Below are 19182 nucleotides of genomic sequence, written 5' to 3'. Positions count from 1 at the left end.
AATGTTAGGTCGTGACATGTGTAGCTAGTTCAAACCCTTGTTTCCCTTCAAATTTCGGAATGCCTGTAGGTATCTTGTGTGCGATTGGGGGCTAATGAAAGTTATGATTGATGGCATCATTATCCAATTGATACATATAGGGGATATCAAGTGTTACCAAAAAAGGAAAAGGTGTAGGTGCCCCCGAGTCTATCCAAGGTGATGAAGAATGACTTGAAGGACCAAGGGGTCCCCCCATCAAGTTGTTTCAAACATGATACATAGGATTCATCAAATAATAACCTCTAAGCTGTGGTGGTGAAGTCATATAAGATGGTTCCTCCGAAGATAAAAAGTGACCCTTTGATTCAATTGAGGTTGAGGATGGGGTGCACAAATGGATGTAGCAAGTCTAGGTTGATGAATACCGCTAGCCATATAGTTGGTAGTAGGAACATAACTAACGCTAGAATATTGTCCACTTAGGAGAGGTAACTCGATCAACGAAGCTCCAGGTGGCCCTATAGGCAGAAGGGGAACAATGATGCTCCTAATGGTGACATGCATGTTGGGAACATTTCCCGTATGCATCTGAAGCTAGAGGTTAAAACTTATAAATGGGTTCCAATGAAAAGGGTTAATGAAGGCAACCATTCTAACAATGCTACTAGGAGCGATAGATGGAGGTATAGGAGCTGACACGAAAGGGGTAGAAACTGGGATGTCATGGATTCCACTCATACTTCATGTAACTAGGTTGCTTACATTAGGTACTGTTTGAATAATAGGGTAACGAGTCAGCTATGTAGTACTGACCATAGGTGGGGGAAGTGATGGTGGACAAAAATTGTCCACAAAGGACAACAACCCATCAGTCGCAGGATGAATATTGGATGTGGGCACTTATGAAGACATGATAGGTACAGGTGCTACCTGAACCAACACTGGTCCAAGAGGATCGGTGAGGAGAGGATTATAAGGAGGTATTACTCCTTCATTAAAAAATTCCTCAAATAGTCCAATGTATTGGGAAGTGTTATGTGATTTGGTAATGGACAATGACTGATTTCCCAAGAGGGAGAATCCAACTCACCAATGCTCGATAGGTCTTGTAGGGTCAGTGGAAGAAGACCTTGTTGTCGTCTAGATAGAAGATGAGGGTCGAATTTAGCCACGTCGATAGATATATTTTATAAAAACTTTGAAAGCAATATGTGTTATAGTCTAAGTGTCCACAATCTAGCCCCTAAAAATAAAAAAAAGACTGTAAAGGAAATAAAAAAGTAACTAGGGAACATAACTTTATTTGATAACCACCACTCATGAGAGATGAAACCTAGTATCAGAGTGGCTAACAGAGATAGTCAGCCAAATTTACAATTACAATTAATCCTTAGCTTCACCCGAACCTCAATAACGAGGGGCCAAGTACACTTGTGAAGACAAGCACCCTCCCCAAAAACCAAAGATGAAGTAGGTTCATATTTTTAGGTACGAAGGAAACCTGCCACAATCCCCTTATGTTCGTCCCTAAAAATTATGGCCACAGAGGTTACGTCAAATCACAAACACCACGAGCGGGGAGGGTTCATGATCCTACATAACACGCTGTGTCAGTAGGATATGTGAGTCCCCATCTCAACTCCGATATCCCCGATAGGATCCCGAATACACAAAATACCCATTGAAAATGAAATCGAAGGCAGGCTACCTTCTCTAACACTACAATTTTTCCTTTCATTTAAATCATTTATGAGGGGAGTGGTCCCAAATGATATGAGTGTAGCAGAATTTTACTCTCATTAATGACACTAGTCCCATTCTTTTGATCATGGGAAGTTTTCTCACCACTACCTAGCCCAATACCCTAACTTAGACTAATCTGTGTGTAAACTCAAAAAGTGTTCTTGATTACTTTCATTAAGCGTTGATTTTATGTGAACCTGTATTAGTGTGTCTAGAGGGGGTCTTCACATATGGAGTTGAATGAGACTCTCACTCAAATCATGCAAGAAAAATGCTTTAAGTTTTTTAGTTGATGAAAGAGCTTCTTATAGGCATAGATTATACATCATTTCAGCGATACACATCCAAATGCAACAAAAACACACACAAAATGCAGATATAAAATGCTCTAACAACTATCCTAATATAAACAGAAAATAAACCAGCTAAAATAGAAAACTAAAGTAACTTTTTTCATTTTCCCTTTTCCTGAAAATAAAATTCAATTAAGCTATTTTCCTAAAAAGAAAAATGAGCATTCAATGAACCAACCAAGAAAAATTCACAGTTGCAAATCTTATGGGCCAGACCACAGGAAACCTATAAAGTTAAGAATCCACAAAATTGAGTGGATTTCAAGCTATTGGCTAAGTAATGCTCCTCACAAGGAAAAGCCGAGTGTTACTAGCAGGACTAACACTCTGTGCCATACATCGGGGAGCGTTATAATGCCTTGGATTCCACAAGGAAGTGCATTAGAGAGAAATAGGGTGCATAAAGGGTCTATTCAGGGTTTGATAAGGGGTTGAGAGTAGAAGAAGGGGTTGGGAAGCACATAGCGTGACTAAAATGAGAATCCATAAGAGTAGGAAGGCTTGGAGAGTAAGAGAGATTATGGAACAAGGAGAGAAAAGGCGGGAACTATGAGCATTCCCTAATGGAGTCACCAATTCTGCTATAGGGATTAATGCACAAGTGGTTGTACACAAAATTCCTTCTCAGGTCTCCCAGGACCCAAGGCAAGCGAAATTAAGTGACTTTTAATTGTTCAAAGATACATTCACATATTCATGTTACTCTCATAATTGACAAAGTAAAGGAGAAGGATTACCTCTCAGTCCCTAGTGAAGTTTCACTAGAGATTTCAGTGTGGTAAAGAGAGGACCATTTCGCCCACTTCCAGAGGAGAATGTGCACATAGAAAAGAAAAGAAGTAACCTTCACTGCATATATATATTGACAATTAACAACATTAATATATACGAATACATAAAGCAAGCATGCATCTAAGATAGTAATCAGTTTCGAATCCACATCAACATATATAGATAGGAGTTTTCAAAATGATCAAGTAGACAAAACAGGATGAAATATAGATTATCATACGCAAGAAGAATGATTACAACCATGGTTCTTAAACGAAGTCTTCCCTTACCTCCTCGGCTCCTTTCCCTCTCTCTCTCTCTTAACTCTTTGACAACATAAAAATATTGATCTAAAAATTTGGGTCCCCGTTACAATGACCAAGCCTCCAATTTATAGATCACGACACACTCTCTCCTTACTAATTTCTTCATGGGTTCCAGTGGGGAAAAACCTTGGATGTTCCTTTGATTTATTTCTCTTTCGCTTCATGTGAAAATCTCTTAGGAATAACAATGTCCTAAGTTATGCCCGAGGTAGATGTTTCCTGCTTTTAGAGCTAACATTTGAGTGAAACGTGTAGTGTGAGTTAGTCAACTCGTGCTTTGACCTACAAAATATCATAAATATCCAGTAACACTATCCTTTACGAAAAACAGTACGTTAACTTAGGGACAAACACCCTTTTGTAAGTCATGAGGGGTGGTATAATGTCCCTTTTCTATTTATGGGGTGTGTTACCCTGAAAAATGGGCATGTAACCTTGTGTTTTCTATTGCCATTATGATACATATGTTGTCCTTGATGGAAAATCACTTATAACAGAATTCACAGGTCAGTTCAGAAGTGACGGAATGAACACAACATAATACCAGAATGAATGAAAGAATGCATGATAGTTCAGAGAAATCAATTCCGAAGAATGATAAAGTTGGAAGTTCAAGAACTATACGTGGCTTCTGTTAAGGCAAGTCACGTATGCACATGAGTTGAGTAAAGAAAAGCAGTGTATGGTTTTTGTACCATGGTATTATAAATACCAGGACTCTTACCATGTTATTGGCCAATAGTAATGAGTGCAACAACGAATATTGATCCTTTCAAAGATTATCACCGTGAGTAATGTTGTTTTGACCCATGGTATTGGATGAAGACTAAGATATGTAAATAAGTGAATATCAAAGGGCTAAGTGTGAAAAATAGTTTTTGGATGAATATTTCGATACGAAGTATATTTGTATTGTAAGGGGCATAATTATCAGGTTGATCTGAAATAATTATGCACTGACGAATACGATGATGGATTAGGATCATGAGACCTAAAATGACTGTTCATTATATGACCTTTTCAAGGATTGACTGGATTTGACTACTGCCACATGATTTGATCCTTGATTATTAAGGTTTGGGTCTTTCTGAAGCTCTGAAGAGCTGCGTAAATTTAGGTCAAAATTTGCAGATCTATACATGGGTTGGTTTCGGGAAAAGCACGTATACACGTAGCATCACTTTTGCAAAGTCACGTATATAAAGTAACGAGTTTTTGTTCATAAATGAATGAACAACCATATAAGTGCTATTATTTCTCTGCTCTCTGTAAATGATGTCGTCATGTTGATCTGGGTTGAGTGATAATGTTTGAAGTAAATCTGATTGAATGATGAAGTTGAGTTCGGGTATTAATTAACATTACTTTCTGATTATGATTATATCACAGAGAGAGTATTGTTAGTGGTTCAAAGTATTGCAGTAGATTTGAGTGTGATTCAATGTTCCTTTCAGAAATTGCGGCACGAGTTTCTCTCCAAAAAAGCATGTATGCACACGGGTTTCCTTAAGTGAGGTAATGTATACATTTTTGCAAAAGAATGATCAAGGTTGCAGTTTATTATGTGTCTTAATGAAATATTCTGAGTTCAGTCTATGTACTAGTTACAGTGATTTGACTTTTCCAGTTGATTGGTTAAAGTTTTGATTATGTATCTGTTGTTTGGGTTTCAATGATTGGCTAATTATGTGTGTCAGAGATTGATGATTGTTTTACAGTGATGATTGATCATAAGTGTTGATATTGGATCTAGTTTGAAAATTTGATTAAACATGGTCCATGGATGTTGTTGAGGGTTAGAGCTTTCAGTGAGGAAGTTGAAGCTTCCTACGAGTAGTAGTTGGTGATCATATAAGGGGGTTGGAGCTCCCTTCCTGTAGGAGCTGGAAAATGATTGAAGGTCGTAGCCTTCAATAGGTGCGTGTTTGTGTACTGGTATGAGTCTACACTAGTACAAGAATGTAAGTGATTTTTGATATTAATAAGTTTTGAAGTCTGAGACGACAACAACGGTGGTTTTCTCCCACATTAAGTTTCCACCTTAAATCATGGTGTTCATGTGTTTTTTATGTGTGATACTTTATTCTATTATTACTACACATGTTTGCTTCTTATCAAATGTGTGATAAGTCTCTTACATTTTGGTTCAAAGTTTAACAGATAAAGAATTTGCTATTTCACAAAGTTTACTTGGAATACGCTACTTTCTATTACAACAGTCACGTATAAATTTCATAAAGGAAAATTAAATTAGTTTTTAAAATACTAATTCACCCCACCTCTCAGTAATTTTCCCAAAATTAGTATCAGGAAAGTTCCTTCAAAAGCAGCTTGATTGCTTGAAGGAAGATCCCGCAAGATGAGCAATCAAGAAGGATGAAAATTTAGCAAACCACCACTTTTCAATGGAAATAATATTATATATTGGAAAGTAAGGACCAGAGCCTATCTTTAGTCTCTTACAACAGGTGTGTGGGAAATTGTGGAAGGAGGTTACTGTTACGCCCCTATACTACTAGTGTAACCCATTATTTTTATGAGTACAACCCACTTATTATATCGATGTACCCATGTCGTGCCAATATTGTTACTATTGTGCCCCATAGAAGCACACTATTGTTATTATTGTGCCCTTACATTATTATTGTTATGTCGGCTCTAGTTATGTTATGACCCCTTAGAATCCTATATATAGAAAGGAGGTCTTTTCATTTGTATCATCCAAGAATTGTTCATTTATGTAATGTAAAGGAGGTTTCCCCCTCGAAGAGGCTGAATTCTAAGGCGTTGATCTATCTTTTCTATCTTTTCTTGAGCTGGTTTCATAACATTTGGTATGAGAGCTTTGGATTCTAGGGTTTCGCTGCTAGAAACAGGTCATCGTAGAATTTTTACTATAACCTTTTTTATGCGACATTTTAGAAGATAAAGAAAAACCCATTTGCGAACACATCGCGCTGAAGCTCGGGTCCAAATTTCAGATCTTTTTGCACTATATTTGTGGAGATATGATCTGAGGAAGTTGGTCTTTTTGCAGACCCCTAAATTACATTCCAAATAGGTGACCTAGGGAAAATCGTCATAACTTTGTCTCTGGGCGTTGGATTGAAAATTCGTAAGAAGCTATAGAAAGAGGACAAACTTTAGTTTCTTTCATATGTTATTTAGAGCCAAAAGTCGAAATAGAGACACATGGCACGTCGTACAAGTTCGCTCTACTGAACTAGTCTATAATCAGGTCGTTGTGGGAAATTTGGCATAACTCTTCCTTGGAGAATCCAATTTGGATCAGACTGATGGCATTGGAAAGAGGACACAAAGGGCTACTATAGGTCATAATTTCAAAACTTAAAGATCCAAAAGTACATAGTTATAGTCGTTTCAAGATCGAGCTCCTAAAATCAAGAAAAAGCAAGATGAGGAAGTTTGATGGCAAGGATCCGGTAAATTGGATACTTCAGATGGAGCAATATTTTGATCTACATGGTGTACCACTGTTACAAAAGGTATGTATTGCATCTTCATATTTAGAACCGGATCAATTTTTATGGTATAAAGGGCTTTGTTCTCGTAAACAACTTGTTACGTGGTCAATTTTCATGGAGGAAATGATAGCACATTATGAGGATACAAAGAGCAACACCTTCTTTAGAGCAACACCACAACAATTGGAAATAGTAAAAGGGCTTTGTTACATAATGGAAAGTAAAATTATGGCAACAAGGAAGTCTACCCCTCACAACTATAAAGATGGAAGTGTTGTTTCTCCTAGCCTTCCACAACCTACAAGGGTTAAACCACAACAATTGGAAGAAAAAAGAGAAAAAGGGCTTTGTTACAATTGTGATAGAAAATGCACTAAAGGTCATAAGTGTACTGAAAAAATTCATTTTACATAGATTATGAAGAAGAGGAAAAAAAGGATCAAGAAAAATCAAAAGAAGAGGATGTACGCCAGGACCCAACCCCAGAGAAAGAAGAAATGAACCAGGCCATATCTTGTAAAGCATTGTCAAGAATTACCACTCCTCAAACTCTCAAGATAGAAGGAAATATCATGAATAAAAACGTGCAAGAAGTGAAAGATCACATCGAGAAAGAAGAAATGGATCCAACCATATCTTGTAATTCATTGGTCAGAATTACCACCCCTCAAACTATTAAGATAGAAGGACATATCAAGAAGAAAAATGTTCAAGAAGTGAAAGATCACATCGAGCATCACGAAATGAATCCGACCATATCTTGTAAAGGATTGGAAGAAATTACCACTCCTCAAACTCTAAATATAGAAGGACATATCAAGGACAAAAAGGTTCAAGCAGTGAAAGATCACATCGAGCATCAACAATAAGTTCTCCAACTTTTAAAGGATAACGCCACTTTGGTGCAAAATCAAATGAAACAATAGGCAGATCAACATCGTAGTGAAAAAATGTTTTGATGTAGGTGATTGGGTATTTTTACTACTACATCTCAAGCAAGCTATTTATGAGAAGGAAACGTTGGCAACACTACATGCACTTAAAAAATGGCGACCTTACCGAATTGGAAGACTCTTCAAGGATGAGGATGTGGAAGCATTTTTTTGTATTATTTCTATTATCCAACCAGATTGGATAAACGAAGCAAGGGATGAATGGAAGAAGGACGAAGAAGTATGACCACTTATTCAAAAGTTGTAAAAGATCCCAATTCAAACAATATTGCCAGAAATTGAAGAGGAAGGAAAAATCATATTGGAACCTGGAGCAGTCATAGAAACAAGAACCCGACAGCTACAAAATCGATCAATTTCAGAGTATCTCATCAAGTGGAAGAACTTACCCACTAAACATTCCACATGGGAGGACAAAATTTTTATACAGAAGCATCAATAACTACTCAAGCGTTGAGGACAACGCTTTTTGAAGGAGAGGGGCATGTTAGGCCCCTATACTACTAGTGTAACCCTTTATTGTTATTAATACAACCCACTTATTATATTGATGTACCCATGTAGTGCCCATATTGTTACTATTGTGCCCCATAGAAGCCCACTATTGTTATTATTGTGCCCTTACATTATTATTGTTATGTCGGCTCTAATTATGTTATGACCCCTTAGACTCCTATATATAGAAAGGAGGTCTTTTCATTTGTATCATCCAAGAATTGTTCATTTATGTAATGTAGAGGAGGTTGCCCCCTCGAAGAGGCTGAATTCTAAGGTGTTGATCTATGTTTTCTATGTTTTCTATCTTTTCTTGAGCTGGTTTCATAATAGTTACCAATATCCAATAGCAGTTGCCACAAATGCATCAGAAAAGAAGACGTATGAAGCCAATGCCAAAGTCATCAATGCTTTATTGAGAAGTCTAATAGCATCAGAATGTGTCAAAGATATGCAACTAAAGACAACAAAAGAAATATGAGACATAATTATTCAAAGCAATGAAGGTGATACTAAGGTAAAAATTGTTAAACTTGAGACACTCAGAATTCAATATGAAGCTATCATAATGCATAATGATGAATGTATTGCCAATTTTTTTCTTCGTATAGATGAGATTGTAAATCACATGAAAAATATGGGTGCGGAAATAAAGGACACTACTTTAGTAGAGAAAATCTTAAGACATATAACTCCTAAATTTGAGTCAAAAGTGTTAGAATTAGTCTTGTCAGTCCTCTGTCAGAGTCAAATTCACCAATGTTCATTTCTCGTCATTTGCAGTCATCAAATGCCATTTTGGTCAAAAAGAGTCATTTTAATTCTTGAGTCCAGGGTTTTGTCTCCAGAAGTGTGAAATAACGCTTGTAGGCCAGAGGGAGGTTCAGTAAGTTTTTATTTTAGGAATGTTATCGTCAATAATGCGAGATTGATTCTTCTTCAAAACCCTGTTTTGAAGAATAAATTGCCAAATGTGTTTTTGTAATAAATATGTAATTTGTCAAAGTGTTTCAAAGTTGTATAGCTCTTCAATGATAGCAACTTTAGCTGCTCCTATCCCTGCAAAAGCACAAACAGAAAGAACATCATCAGCACGAAGAGACAAAGCAAAACCAAACAAAATAGAGTTTGCATTCAAATGCCAGAATGCGAAAATTATATAACTTGGTTTGTTGAATCAGAAAAAATCAAAGTCATGTCTTTGTGAAAATGATTCTATGTGTTTCAATGTCAGTTTGACATTCGAAGGGTCGATTGAAGTCCAGGTTTAGTGAAGAGAAAGGTCAAGTTTGAAACTTCAAGAGCAAATAGTGTTTGGAAAAGGCTGAATGTGTGAGTATAAGGTAGCGCAGTGCATAGGCTGAGTGATGCGACGCACTGGGCGTGCCCAGCACATAGGCTGAGTAGCGCGACGCACTGGGTGCGCGCGGCGCATAGGGACCTTTTCCACAGTGCAAAAAATGCATGGGCACGGCGCATACACCCCGCACGACGCACTGGGTCCTTACCGCGGTGCATATAGCCTCAAGCCCGAAATTTTCTTTAAATTGCACCAATTCACTCATACCTTGCATGAATTCACCAGATATCTGATCAGAATGCACATTCAGCATATGTTGATGCACCTTTGGGCCCTGATGCTTATCGAGAATACGAAGCCTTGCTATTGCAGGATTACCAAGAGCTTGTTTTGAAATCTGACTTTGCCCAAAGATTTGTAGAAACAGATGACGTTGGAAGCTCAGTACAAAATCAACAGGCATTACGGGAAAGCATTGTTGTCAAGGAAGAGGATAGGTTGTGGCCAACTTCAAGTGAAGCCACAATTTCTCGTCTTGATGACAATACCCCTAGAAAGGGCTTAAATGATCTCAGTTCTACAATGATGAAGGAAGAGTCTTGGAAACATATAAAAGTATCAGTAAAACACTTTCCTATGGTCTTTTGCCCACTGTCACCCAGTTTTTTTGTTTTACCATCAGAGAGTGCCATTACAGAATCGCACCTATCTGATAAGTTTCAAAATTCTTTGAGCCCAGGGTCGCCAGTGATTAGTATGGAATTGACTTCTGATGGGGATGATATTGCACTAGGAGAAACTCTAATTGCACACTTTCTTCATCATATTGCTGGTTAGATGAATCTGAAAATGGAGATTTTTACTCTGGGCCCACTGTCTCAAGCTATTGGAAAAGTTTTGACAGATTTATCGAGCCTTTATGATGTGGGAGGGCGTACAAAACGATCAACAGGCCTACTACTTATAGACCGCTCTCTTGATCTTGTGACACCATGCTGTCATGGTGATTCACTGGTTGATCGAATGTTCTCAGCATTGCCTAGGAGGGACAGAAGCATATTCACTCCACAATCAACAGATAATGGTGCAACCAACACAGTTAGCTCATCTTCTTTGCGGCATCATACAACCGATTTTAGAATTCCACTAGAGAGCATTTTCAAGCCAGGAAATTCTATGAACAATGGGGGCCATTTCTCTAATGAGGGTCTGACTGCATTTTTATCAGGTTGGAAGGGGAGTTCTGGTTTGCTAACTTCAGGTGCGCATGATGATTAGAGTAGAAAGCTTCTCCTATAGAAAGGGTGTAGTCAGCTAGATCCAACGCATGGGTCACTTGCTTCTTCTGGAATTTCTAACGATGTGCACTGTTTAGAAGCATTACTTGAGAGACGAAAAAAAGATGGGACGCTGCTTATAAAGAAATGGCTCCAAGAAGCAATCCGTCAAGAAAACGTTAGTATAAGAAGTCGCCTTGGTGCTGTTACAACATCTGATTTGCGTTCCTTCATAAATGCCTTAGCCTCAAACCCAGCAAGCATCATGAGAAATAGAGGGATCATCCAACTAGCAAAAGCTACTGAAGTGGCCCTGAGTGAACCATGGAGTACATGTTGGGAGGCTTTTGCAAGTGCAGAGAGAATGTTGATGTTGAGTGCTAGAGATACAAGCCAAAGTCTCTCTAGTCAAATACAAGATCTTATTAATCGAAGTATTGTATGGAGAACCCAAAATCAAGGCAAGGGTCATGAACCACCTCCTGGTCTTCTTTCAATCCGAGATGCCATAATCCTTTCAATTGTTGGGTATTCCTTAGCTGGGGAAAGTTTCAGAAGTTCTGGCTCTGGAGGTCCATTCTCATGGGAAGAGGAACATTCTTTGAAAGAAGTAATTGTAGATGCGATTCTTGAATTTTCTCCAGGTATCAACATTGGTTTCCTTCATGGTTTAAAGGGGGCATTAGAATCACACTGGCAAAACTTACAGTCGAGGAATCTCAATGAAGCGCAACCAAAGCAATCATGTAAAGTTGAAGATCATAGTTCCATTGATATTGGTGATCAGTGGGGCAACTGGAACGGTGAGTCCAGTGCTCAATGTGGCTACCTACATTGGCATTCACCGGGTGAGAGGCAGTTGGAATGGCGATGGTGGCCCCTTTGGCATATTTTCCAAAGAGAGAAGAAACAACCATCTACATGTGTTTTCATCACTAGCATGCCTCTCCCAATAGCACGAAGTGGGTGCCTGAATCTACTCTTGATACCTGTCGTTAATTCTGCATAAGAAGTAACTATGCGTGATTTAATTTATAGCCTATAGGTGAATGCGTTGGGAATTTGATACCCCATAACATTCCTCGTCAAGAAGCCTCGAGCTGGCATGTCTATATCATAGAAAAGATTCCAGTTTTCACTCTGTTCAAATTCTGTTCTTAATATGTTATAATTTAGGCGGAAAATCAAAGACCGACAACCAAATCAAAGTGAACAGCAGAAAGAATGGAAATAATATAGAGCATATAACGGCCATGAAATGCTTTCAGGACGCGTTGGGAGATATGCTTGTAAAACTAGGCATCTGGATGGTGATTATAAAAAAATTAGTTTTAATTCAAACGGGGAAGGTGTTGAGTCAAAGCCCGAAACGCCACAAAGACATCTACCGTGGCAAACAAACAGAAACTGACGGTCTATTTTTGGCTACAATTGTAAAGTCAAAGGGTCTATGTTCCAGATTCTGTCGTTTAATTGGTCATCAACAAACAAAATGTAACGCTGCTCCTTTTTAGAGCAAACTTTTCCTATTCTCACGATTTTAGGTGAAACCGCCCCTATTCTCATCGATCTGATTTCTCATTCCTGAGTCTATTTACTGTATGAAAATTTTGTGTAAATGGTTTTGAGTTCTCGGAGAGGTGTGAAGGAAAACTTAATTGTACAATTTTTGACAGGGATTTAATGAAAAGATACAACTCTGACTCCTGAGATTCTTGTGGTGTGAATTTAGCATTTGTCTTTCCTTTTGTTTCATATGTAGTTGGTTATGTTTTAGATTTCATTTCATAATCATTTCTAAATGAATACTTTTAAGTGAGAAGGGCAGAATCCAGTTTACTACTCTGCCTTGGGAAGGTATTCATGTTCTGTGTTTTCTTCTGTTTGATAAGGATTCATCTATTTCCCTTGTCAACCTCTCAGTAGTCTTTTCATTCCATATAATTTCAAAATTGAATGCTAAATTTATTTCCTGTCTTGCCTCTTGAGATAATCTGTGTCTCGGATTTAATCTCTCTGCTCATGCTGTTCTTGATCCCATGCTACCCAGAAAACCCAGTCATTTATCAAAATACCCTCTCTTATCTATTTACTAGCCTAAAATCAGTTCCCATTTTAAGTCATCTCGCTCCCTATTGCTCATTTTATCGAGATTGACTGCAGAGAACCCTCTCCTATCCTCGTAGGGTTAGCTACGAGGCTGAGTGTGGTATGGTGTCATCTTGAATCCTGACTTCCTTCAGGCTAAGGTAGATTTTAGCACTAGCATAGTGGCGACCATACTGGGGAGGAAAATGGTTTGCTTGAAGATTGTGTAGCCCCAGTACATATCTCAAGTTCAGAGCTGATTGTTGATGGTGAACAACGATCAGACATAAGAAGATGGCTGAAATCATTCACTTGGTGACTCCATTCACTGAAGAATCCAGCAATCAATCCTTCATGGTGACTCCACTGCAGAGAGATCAGTAGTGGAAAGATTTTCAGGATGGATCAGATTGCAAGAAGATACGCTCCCATGAGCTGAGATCACATCCCAGGTTTTCCAAATAAAATTTCTAAGGTAGATTGGTCAAAGAATTTGCGTGTGTTCAGAAATGTGGAAGGTAATGACGCTGCTCTTCATCTGGTGAAATTTCACATTCTTGTGCATAAATTAAAGACGATTGCCCTGAAGACTACTTGATGAAAATGTTATGGCTACTCTGGAAGACGATGCCTGATCTTGGTATGAAAGTTTGCAACCTACTTCCATTTATTGTCCAAAGGATTTTCATTCCATATTCTTTAAGAAGTATAAATAGTCTTATCCATCATTAAATTTAGTTCAGGATTGTTGCAAGCATGCTTATGGTTTTATTGAGAACCTTGAAAAAAACTATGACGATGATAATTTTACGGACGAAGAAATCATGGAAGCATTGTATTAAAATCTGTTTCAGCAGCCTACAGAACTCTTAGACGAAACTTTGTAGTAGGATCAAAATCAGCAGGTTAAAGATTTCCATATGACCGAAAATGATGGAAAAATAAGTCTTATTTTAGATCTGGTTGAAATAAATGAGGATATGTAGGAAAATGATGTTCCAATCTCCGAAAATGATGATGACAAACTAGATCGAGAGACGGATTGTGATGAGGAAAAACATGTGGTTCCGGATCTCATAGAAGAGAATTGCATTGTTGAGGCTGCGTCAAATGAAAAAGACAGAGTTACAGGCCTAACTACCCTCATCTCATGAGAACACAACCTTCCTGTTATCACTTAGGTTGTTCCCTTTGACTCCCAAGGGAATACGATCGAGGTAACCACTAACCAATATTTTAGCCACAGGTCCTAGCCTACCTCCAACTAGAGAGGGCTCTCTCTTTCTGATTTAGCTTTGTTTTGACGTAATTTTAGGCTAGTTATGATGCACAGGATTTTGTTTTGAATTTGTTGGGATGATGATTTCAGTCAGAACTGGTATGTTTTTGCAGAATAATCTAGGCCATTGGGCATGGAGTCGATGATGCTGAACTGCTGGAAATGGCTTTTGAGGGAAAAGGTTATGCTACAGAGCCAGACAAGCATCCGTGGAACAATTTTTCAAATATGTAGGATGAAATCAGGGAGTGAAAGGCAGCTAAGTATCTTTCACTAAACTGATAGAGGGAATGGTGGGAATATTAACTAGGAGCATTTAAGAATTCCAGAACAACATTCATAATGATAGAATGAATAAAAACATGAACATTTAAGAATTCATGTTTATGATTAATTATGAAGAAAACACATTTAACAACAGAGATTGAAAAGAGGGTGTACTCAAACAATTCCTCAACTATTCTTTTTCTCTTTTGCTAAGTTAATGAAACATATATTGGATTTAAGCAAACATAGAAAGACAAAACATAGTTTAAGATAACTTATTGCTCCATCAAACAACACAGGAATTCTGTAGCAGAACGTAGATCATCACTTTGACATCAAATGGTGCAGAGATCAGGAAATTTTCCAGCCATTTGTATTAGATAGTCTGAAAATTTACAAAACAGTGTCTCAGAGAGAAAATCACCAACCCCAAATACGTTGTATGGGGAGGTATATATACAAAAATTAGATACAAAATATCTAGCTGATGAGTTAATAACTCATAAATTCTATGCCAACCCTTGAGGAATTACAACTGAAAGAGTAAATGTTGCAGTAAATATTTAGTGCATTAGCTGTCCAGCTTTTCAGAAAGTTTTGACTTTTGTGACCAACTGAGTCGGCTGGAGCGGCACTGTCCAAAATCTACGTGTTTCCCTTCTTGGGCTTACTGTCCCAGTATTTTGCTGAGTCATTATTCTCACCCGCTCTGCCAGTTTTCTTCATGCTGCATTAAATTTTGTTGACCTGAGGCTGATTAGGAGAGACAGAAGCGAGATCATTGGGGAAAAATTTGCAGCATTGCTTGCCACCAATCTTCTTTAGGCAGTTGGTGTCTTCGTATTTTTATTAGAGTTTCATCTGCCTCTGTGTACCTGTAAAAATTGGTGGGACCTCAAATAGGTGATTAATTTCATGCTCAATGTAAAATAATTTTTCTAGCTTGTCATAGAGGCTCTGCCCTGATGGAGGTCCTGCTTCTTCTGAAGTGCTGGTGGATGTTGTGATCTGATTTGCAATGAAATTGGTCATCCTAGTGGCATATTGCTCATGGTGAGTAGTCTTCCAGCACTAGTCAATAGGCTGGGCAATCCTTTGCCTTGTAATGCACCCATTCTTAGCTTGTAATCATCTACCTCAGCCTGCATTTCCTGACATTTTCTCTCCAAATTATGCACGAAATTTCTGAGGGTCAGCACCTTTTTGGTTGTTAGAACAGTATTTGTTCTGCTGCTGATGTCTAAGGCTGCTAACTCCTCCTTGGTGTGAGTGTTGAGGAAATGTATCATCCTGCTAGCCTGCTCAGGCATATTTCCTAGTGCTGCTCTGGCATTTTGGCTTTCAATTTGAGCTTGGCCTATTAACTCAATCTGCTCATGCACTGTTTTGATTGATTTCCACCGTTTGGTGATAGAGTGGTCAATCTAGGTCCACAAAATTTTCTTTATCTCAGCCAGAGTCTTCTCTAAATTCAATTCCTTTTCCAAGGCCTTTATTCTGTCTTTCAGGGCCTTAATTTCTCTGGTCTGCTCAGCTACTGTCATTTTGGACTTGTCATATTTTGCTTCAAGCTCAGCTAATTTTTCTTTGGCTTGTTTAATCTCTGTTGCCTGAAGCTCCAGCTTTTGTCAATTCATCCATGCTTATCCTAGCCTTAGGAGCTGTTGTTGTTGCTGTCGCAGTATCTGAAGTTGTTGTAGCCGTTGGAGGGGTCACTGCTGCTTCTGTAGTTGCTGCAGTAGTTGGAGCATTTTGAGGAGTTTGGGAGGTCGACTCTCCCTGCATGTTTTGCAGTGCCTTTTCCAATTATTCTTCCATTTGGACTATTGTTTGATTCATTTGCGTTAAGAGGTCCAGTGTGTCCTCAGCTTCTTTCTCTTTTACTAGATCTCCCGTTTGTGGATGCATGGTTGAGGAGAGCCTCATTTGCTTTTTTAGAGCAGCAATATCATCCTCCTTTTTCTTCATTAGAGCTTTCATAGCCTTGGGATTCTTAGGATCATGTCCCAGGTCTACAATAATGTCCTCCAATGTTTTTATTCTATTGTCTTTGGCTGTGGAGGACATTCTTTCTAAATCAAGCTGAGTATTAGTGTTCCTCAGAGATTCTTTTAACTCATGGGACATTGTGGCCTTGTCTACCAATGTGGCATAGACCATTTCCCCTATTTGCTTATGTAGTTCTATTTGATCCATGGGGTGAATGTCTTTTGCCATAACCTCCAACCTCGTTCTGACATAATCTGCAGCCGATTGAGGCTGTTGTACCTTGGGTTTAAAATGGCTGAGGATCATTTTTTCCTCTTTGATGTCATATGCTGCCATCAACCTTTCTTGCTTGGCAGGTGTTGCCTTGAGAAATTGGTCATATAATTGCACTGTTAGCAGCCCATTTTGTGCCTTAATTTCTTTAAAGGAGGCCTTGATGCTAGCTGGCCTCTTGCCTTTCTGTGTGGAGGGGGACACCTCCATGCCATGTTGTCTTTCCTGCTTTGGTTGAAAAGAGCTTGTGGCTGTTTGTTGACTGTCTTCTCTATCTTTCCTTGGGCTTCCAAGGATTTCTTCACTGATTTCCTCCACAACTGGAGAATCAACCTTTTGCCTCTTGGCTTCGGGCTGCTGAGTGGACCCACTAGCAGGTGTGGACTCATCTCGGTCTCGTTTTCTGCCTCTTTCCTCATGGGCAGGAGTCTGCAAGGCAGGCACTATTGGTGCTTCTGTTTGTTGTGGAGGAGCCTGTACTTGAGGTTGCTCCATTGAAGAGGCAGGTTGTTCTGTGACCACTTCCTTTTCTGCACCCATTATCTCCTTGCCCTTTGTTGTACCTGTTGCTGATGTAGATGGTCCCTGGGCGGCTGGTGTTGCTATAGCAGCGGATGTACCTTCTCCAATTTGATGTGGCAGCTTGAATTTTACCTGCTACACAGAATCCAAGTCAAGAGTTTTTTCTAAATCCTTGACATTTTTCTCCATTATTTCTTCTTGAGTTAATTCCTCAACTAATGTACCTTGCAACCACTCATCTTGGTTGGCATATTGCTCAATTTGTGGATATTTACAGTGGTCATAACCTAGCAGCCTGTATTTGACTCTTGTGGCACTGATAAAACCTTCCGGGTCATAAGGGACCCACCAGAAGCTCCCTTTAGCTTATATTTGTCCCTGAGAATTTGATCAGCATCTTGCCAACCTTCTTTCTTGTTCATGATGAAGGGGCCTAGATGGTCTTTGAATTTGAGGTGGGCTTTATTTTTGGCACTATGAAAGTGGGTGAGATCAGAGCTAAAGAGTTGCCTATAGTGTTCCAAGGCAAACAACCTCATTGGTGCATACCTTGGAAGCCTGTAAGGACAGAGCTCACCGCCATATATTCTGATGACAGTACGGTTTTGATATAGGTACCAATCACCTATTTTATATCTCTTGGACAGCTGCAAGGTCTTCTGAATCTCAAATGACAATCTGGGAGGAGGGGATCTCATTAGGGGGCAAGAGACTGGGTATACAAATTGGTCAACAAACTCACAGTAAGAAAATGGAGAGTTTTGAACTTCATGAAAGACCGATGACCAGAAGATGACAGACCTCTTTTCACCCCTAGAATACAATTTCTTGATGGGGCATTGGAAGCTTTCAGACTGGTAATACATGAATAAGTGGTAGATATATGATGAATATTTGAATACTCCCTCCCTGTCCACTTTCAATAGCTAGTCATGTATTTTATTGGCTATAAACTTGGCAAAGTTATACTTATAAGTAGGGGGCTGGCCTACACTATATGCAGCTAATAATACCAACACTTTTTCATCAATGTGCTCACTAGTTTTGAAGCCCAACACATAAGAGATCATATCAACTAGAAGCTTTCCCACCTCATTGAAATGGACATATAAGAAAGGAGGTGTGCCTGTAGGCTGGCGGTCTGCCCTCATGAATGTCTTGATGATTTTTTCAATGTCAGCACTGGAGAGTTTGGAGCCTGCATCTAGCAAATAGTTCATGGAGAAGGGGAACAACAGCTAAGTCTGCTTGAAATTGAGCATTTGGTTGATGGAGTCAGGATTAATGTGGAAAAGTATGCTCCCAGATGGAGACTTAACAGCTCTCTGAGTTGGCTCATAGTTCTCAGCACATAAGCAGATGATCTCTGGAAAAATATTAACAGATGGGAGGAAGTAATAAGGCAGATTAGACTCCCATATACCATACATGTCATTGTTGCTTAAATAGTTGTTTCTCAACTGGCAGAAAGTATGCAAGTGGTTTCTGTCACCAACAAGATATTGGATAAGGTAATCTCTATCAGCAAGAGGCATGGCTTCAAGCTCCTTGTTTGGTGAATTCATAGGAGTGACACTAAGAGCTGATGGAGTAGCCATTACAGAAATTTCAGGTGTTCTCTTTAGAATGAATTTTTTGAGTATAACAGGCTAAGGATGATAGCTTGTGAGGATTTGAGGAGGAGTGGCAGAATGATTCTAGCTGAAGCCAAAGTCTTCAATATTTTGTTGCTGTATTGAAAAGGACAATTTGCAGAGTTTGATTTGAGCTTTAGTTTCTTTTGGAAAACTCCCTGAATTTAGAGACAGTGAGAGCAAATGCAGAGGAAAAAAGGATTACATCTTAATGCACTGAGAGCATCAAGCGAAACATGGCAAAAGGGAACAATGCCGGGCATGTGTGAGACTATATCGAAAATTCAAGCCCGAAAATGGATTCTAGCACAGTGAAATTATGAACGGCCAACATTCAAAGGACGACAACATTAAATTTAGGAGTTTGTAGGAAATTTAGTGAAAAAATTCCCGAGAACGGGAAGAACAGGGGTAAACAGGTTGAATTCGGCAAATACCTGGATTA

General features: G+C 38.9%; 1 pseudogene; it reads left to right on the top strand.

Moving 5' to 3' along the window:
* Positions 1–16075, top strand: part of LOC149142526 (sec1 family domain-containing protein MIP3-like) — a 68033-nt pseudogene extending 51958 nt beyond the window's left edge.
* Positions 16076–19182: the final 3107 nt, after the last annotated feature.

The sequence above is a fragment of the Pinus tabuliformis genome, chromosome X, assembly GCF_031772625.1.
Source record: "Pinus tabuliformis cultivar Carrire ecotype Pingquan chromosome X, CPIR1, whole genome shotgun sequence".
Taxonomy (NCBI): Eukaryota; Viridiplantae; Streptophyta; class Pinopsida; order Pinales; family Pinaceae; genus Pinus; species Pinus tabuliformis.
Note: the sequence above shows the minus strand (reverse complement) of the source record. Positions and strands in the feature narration are given on the sequence as shown.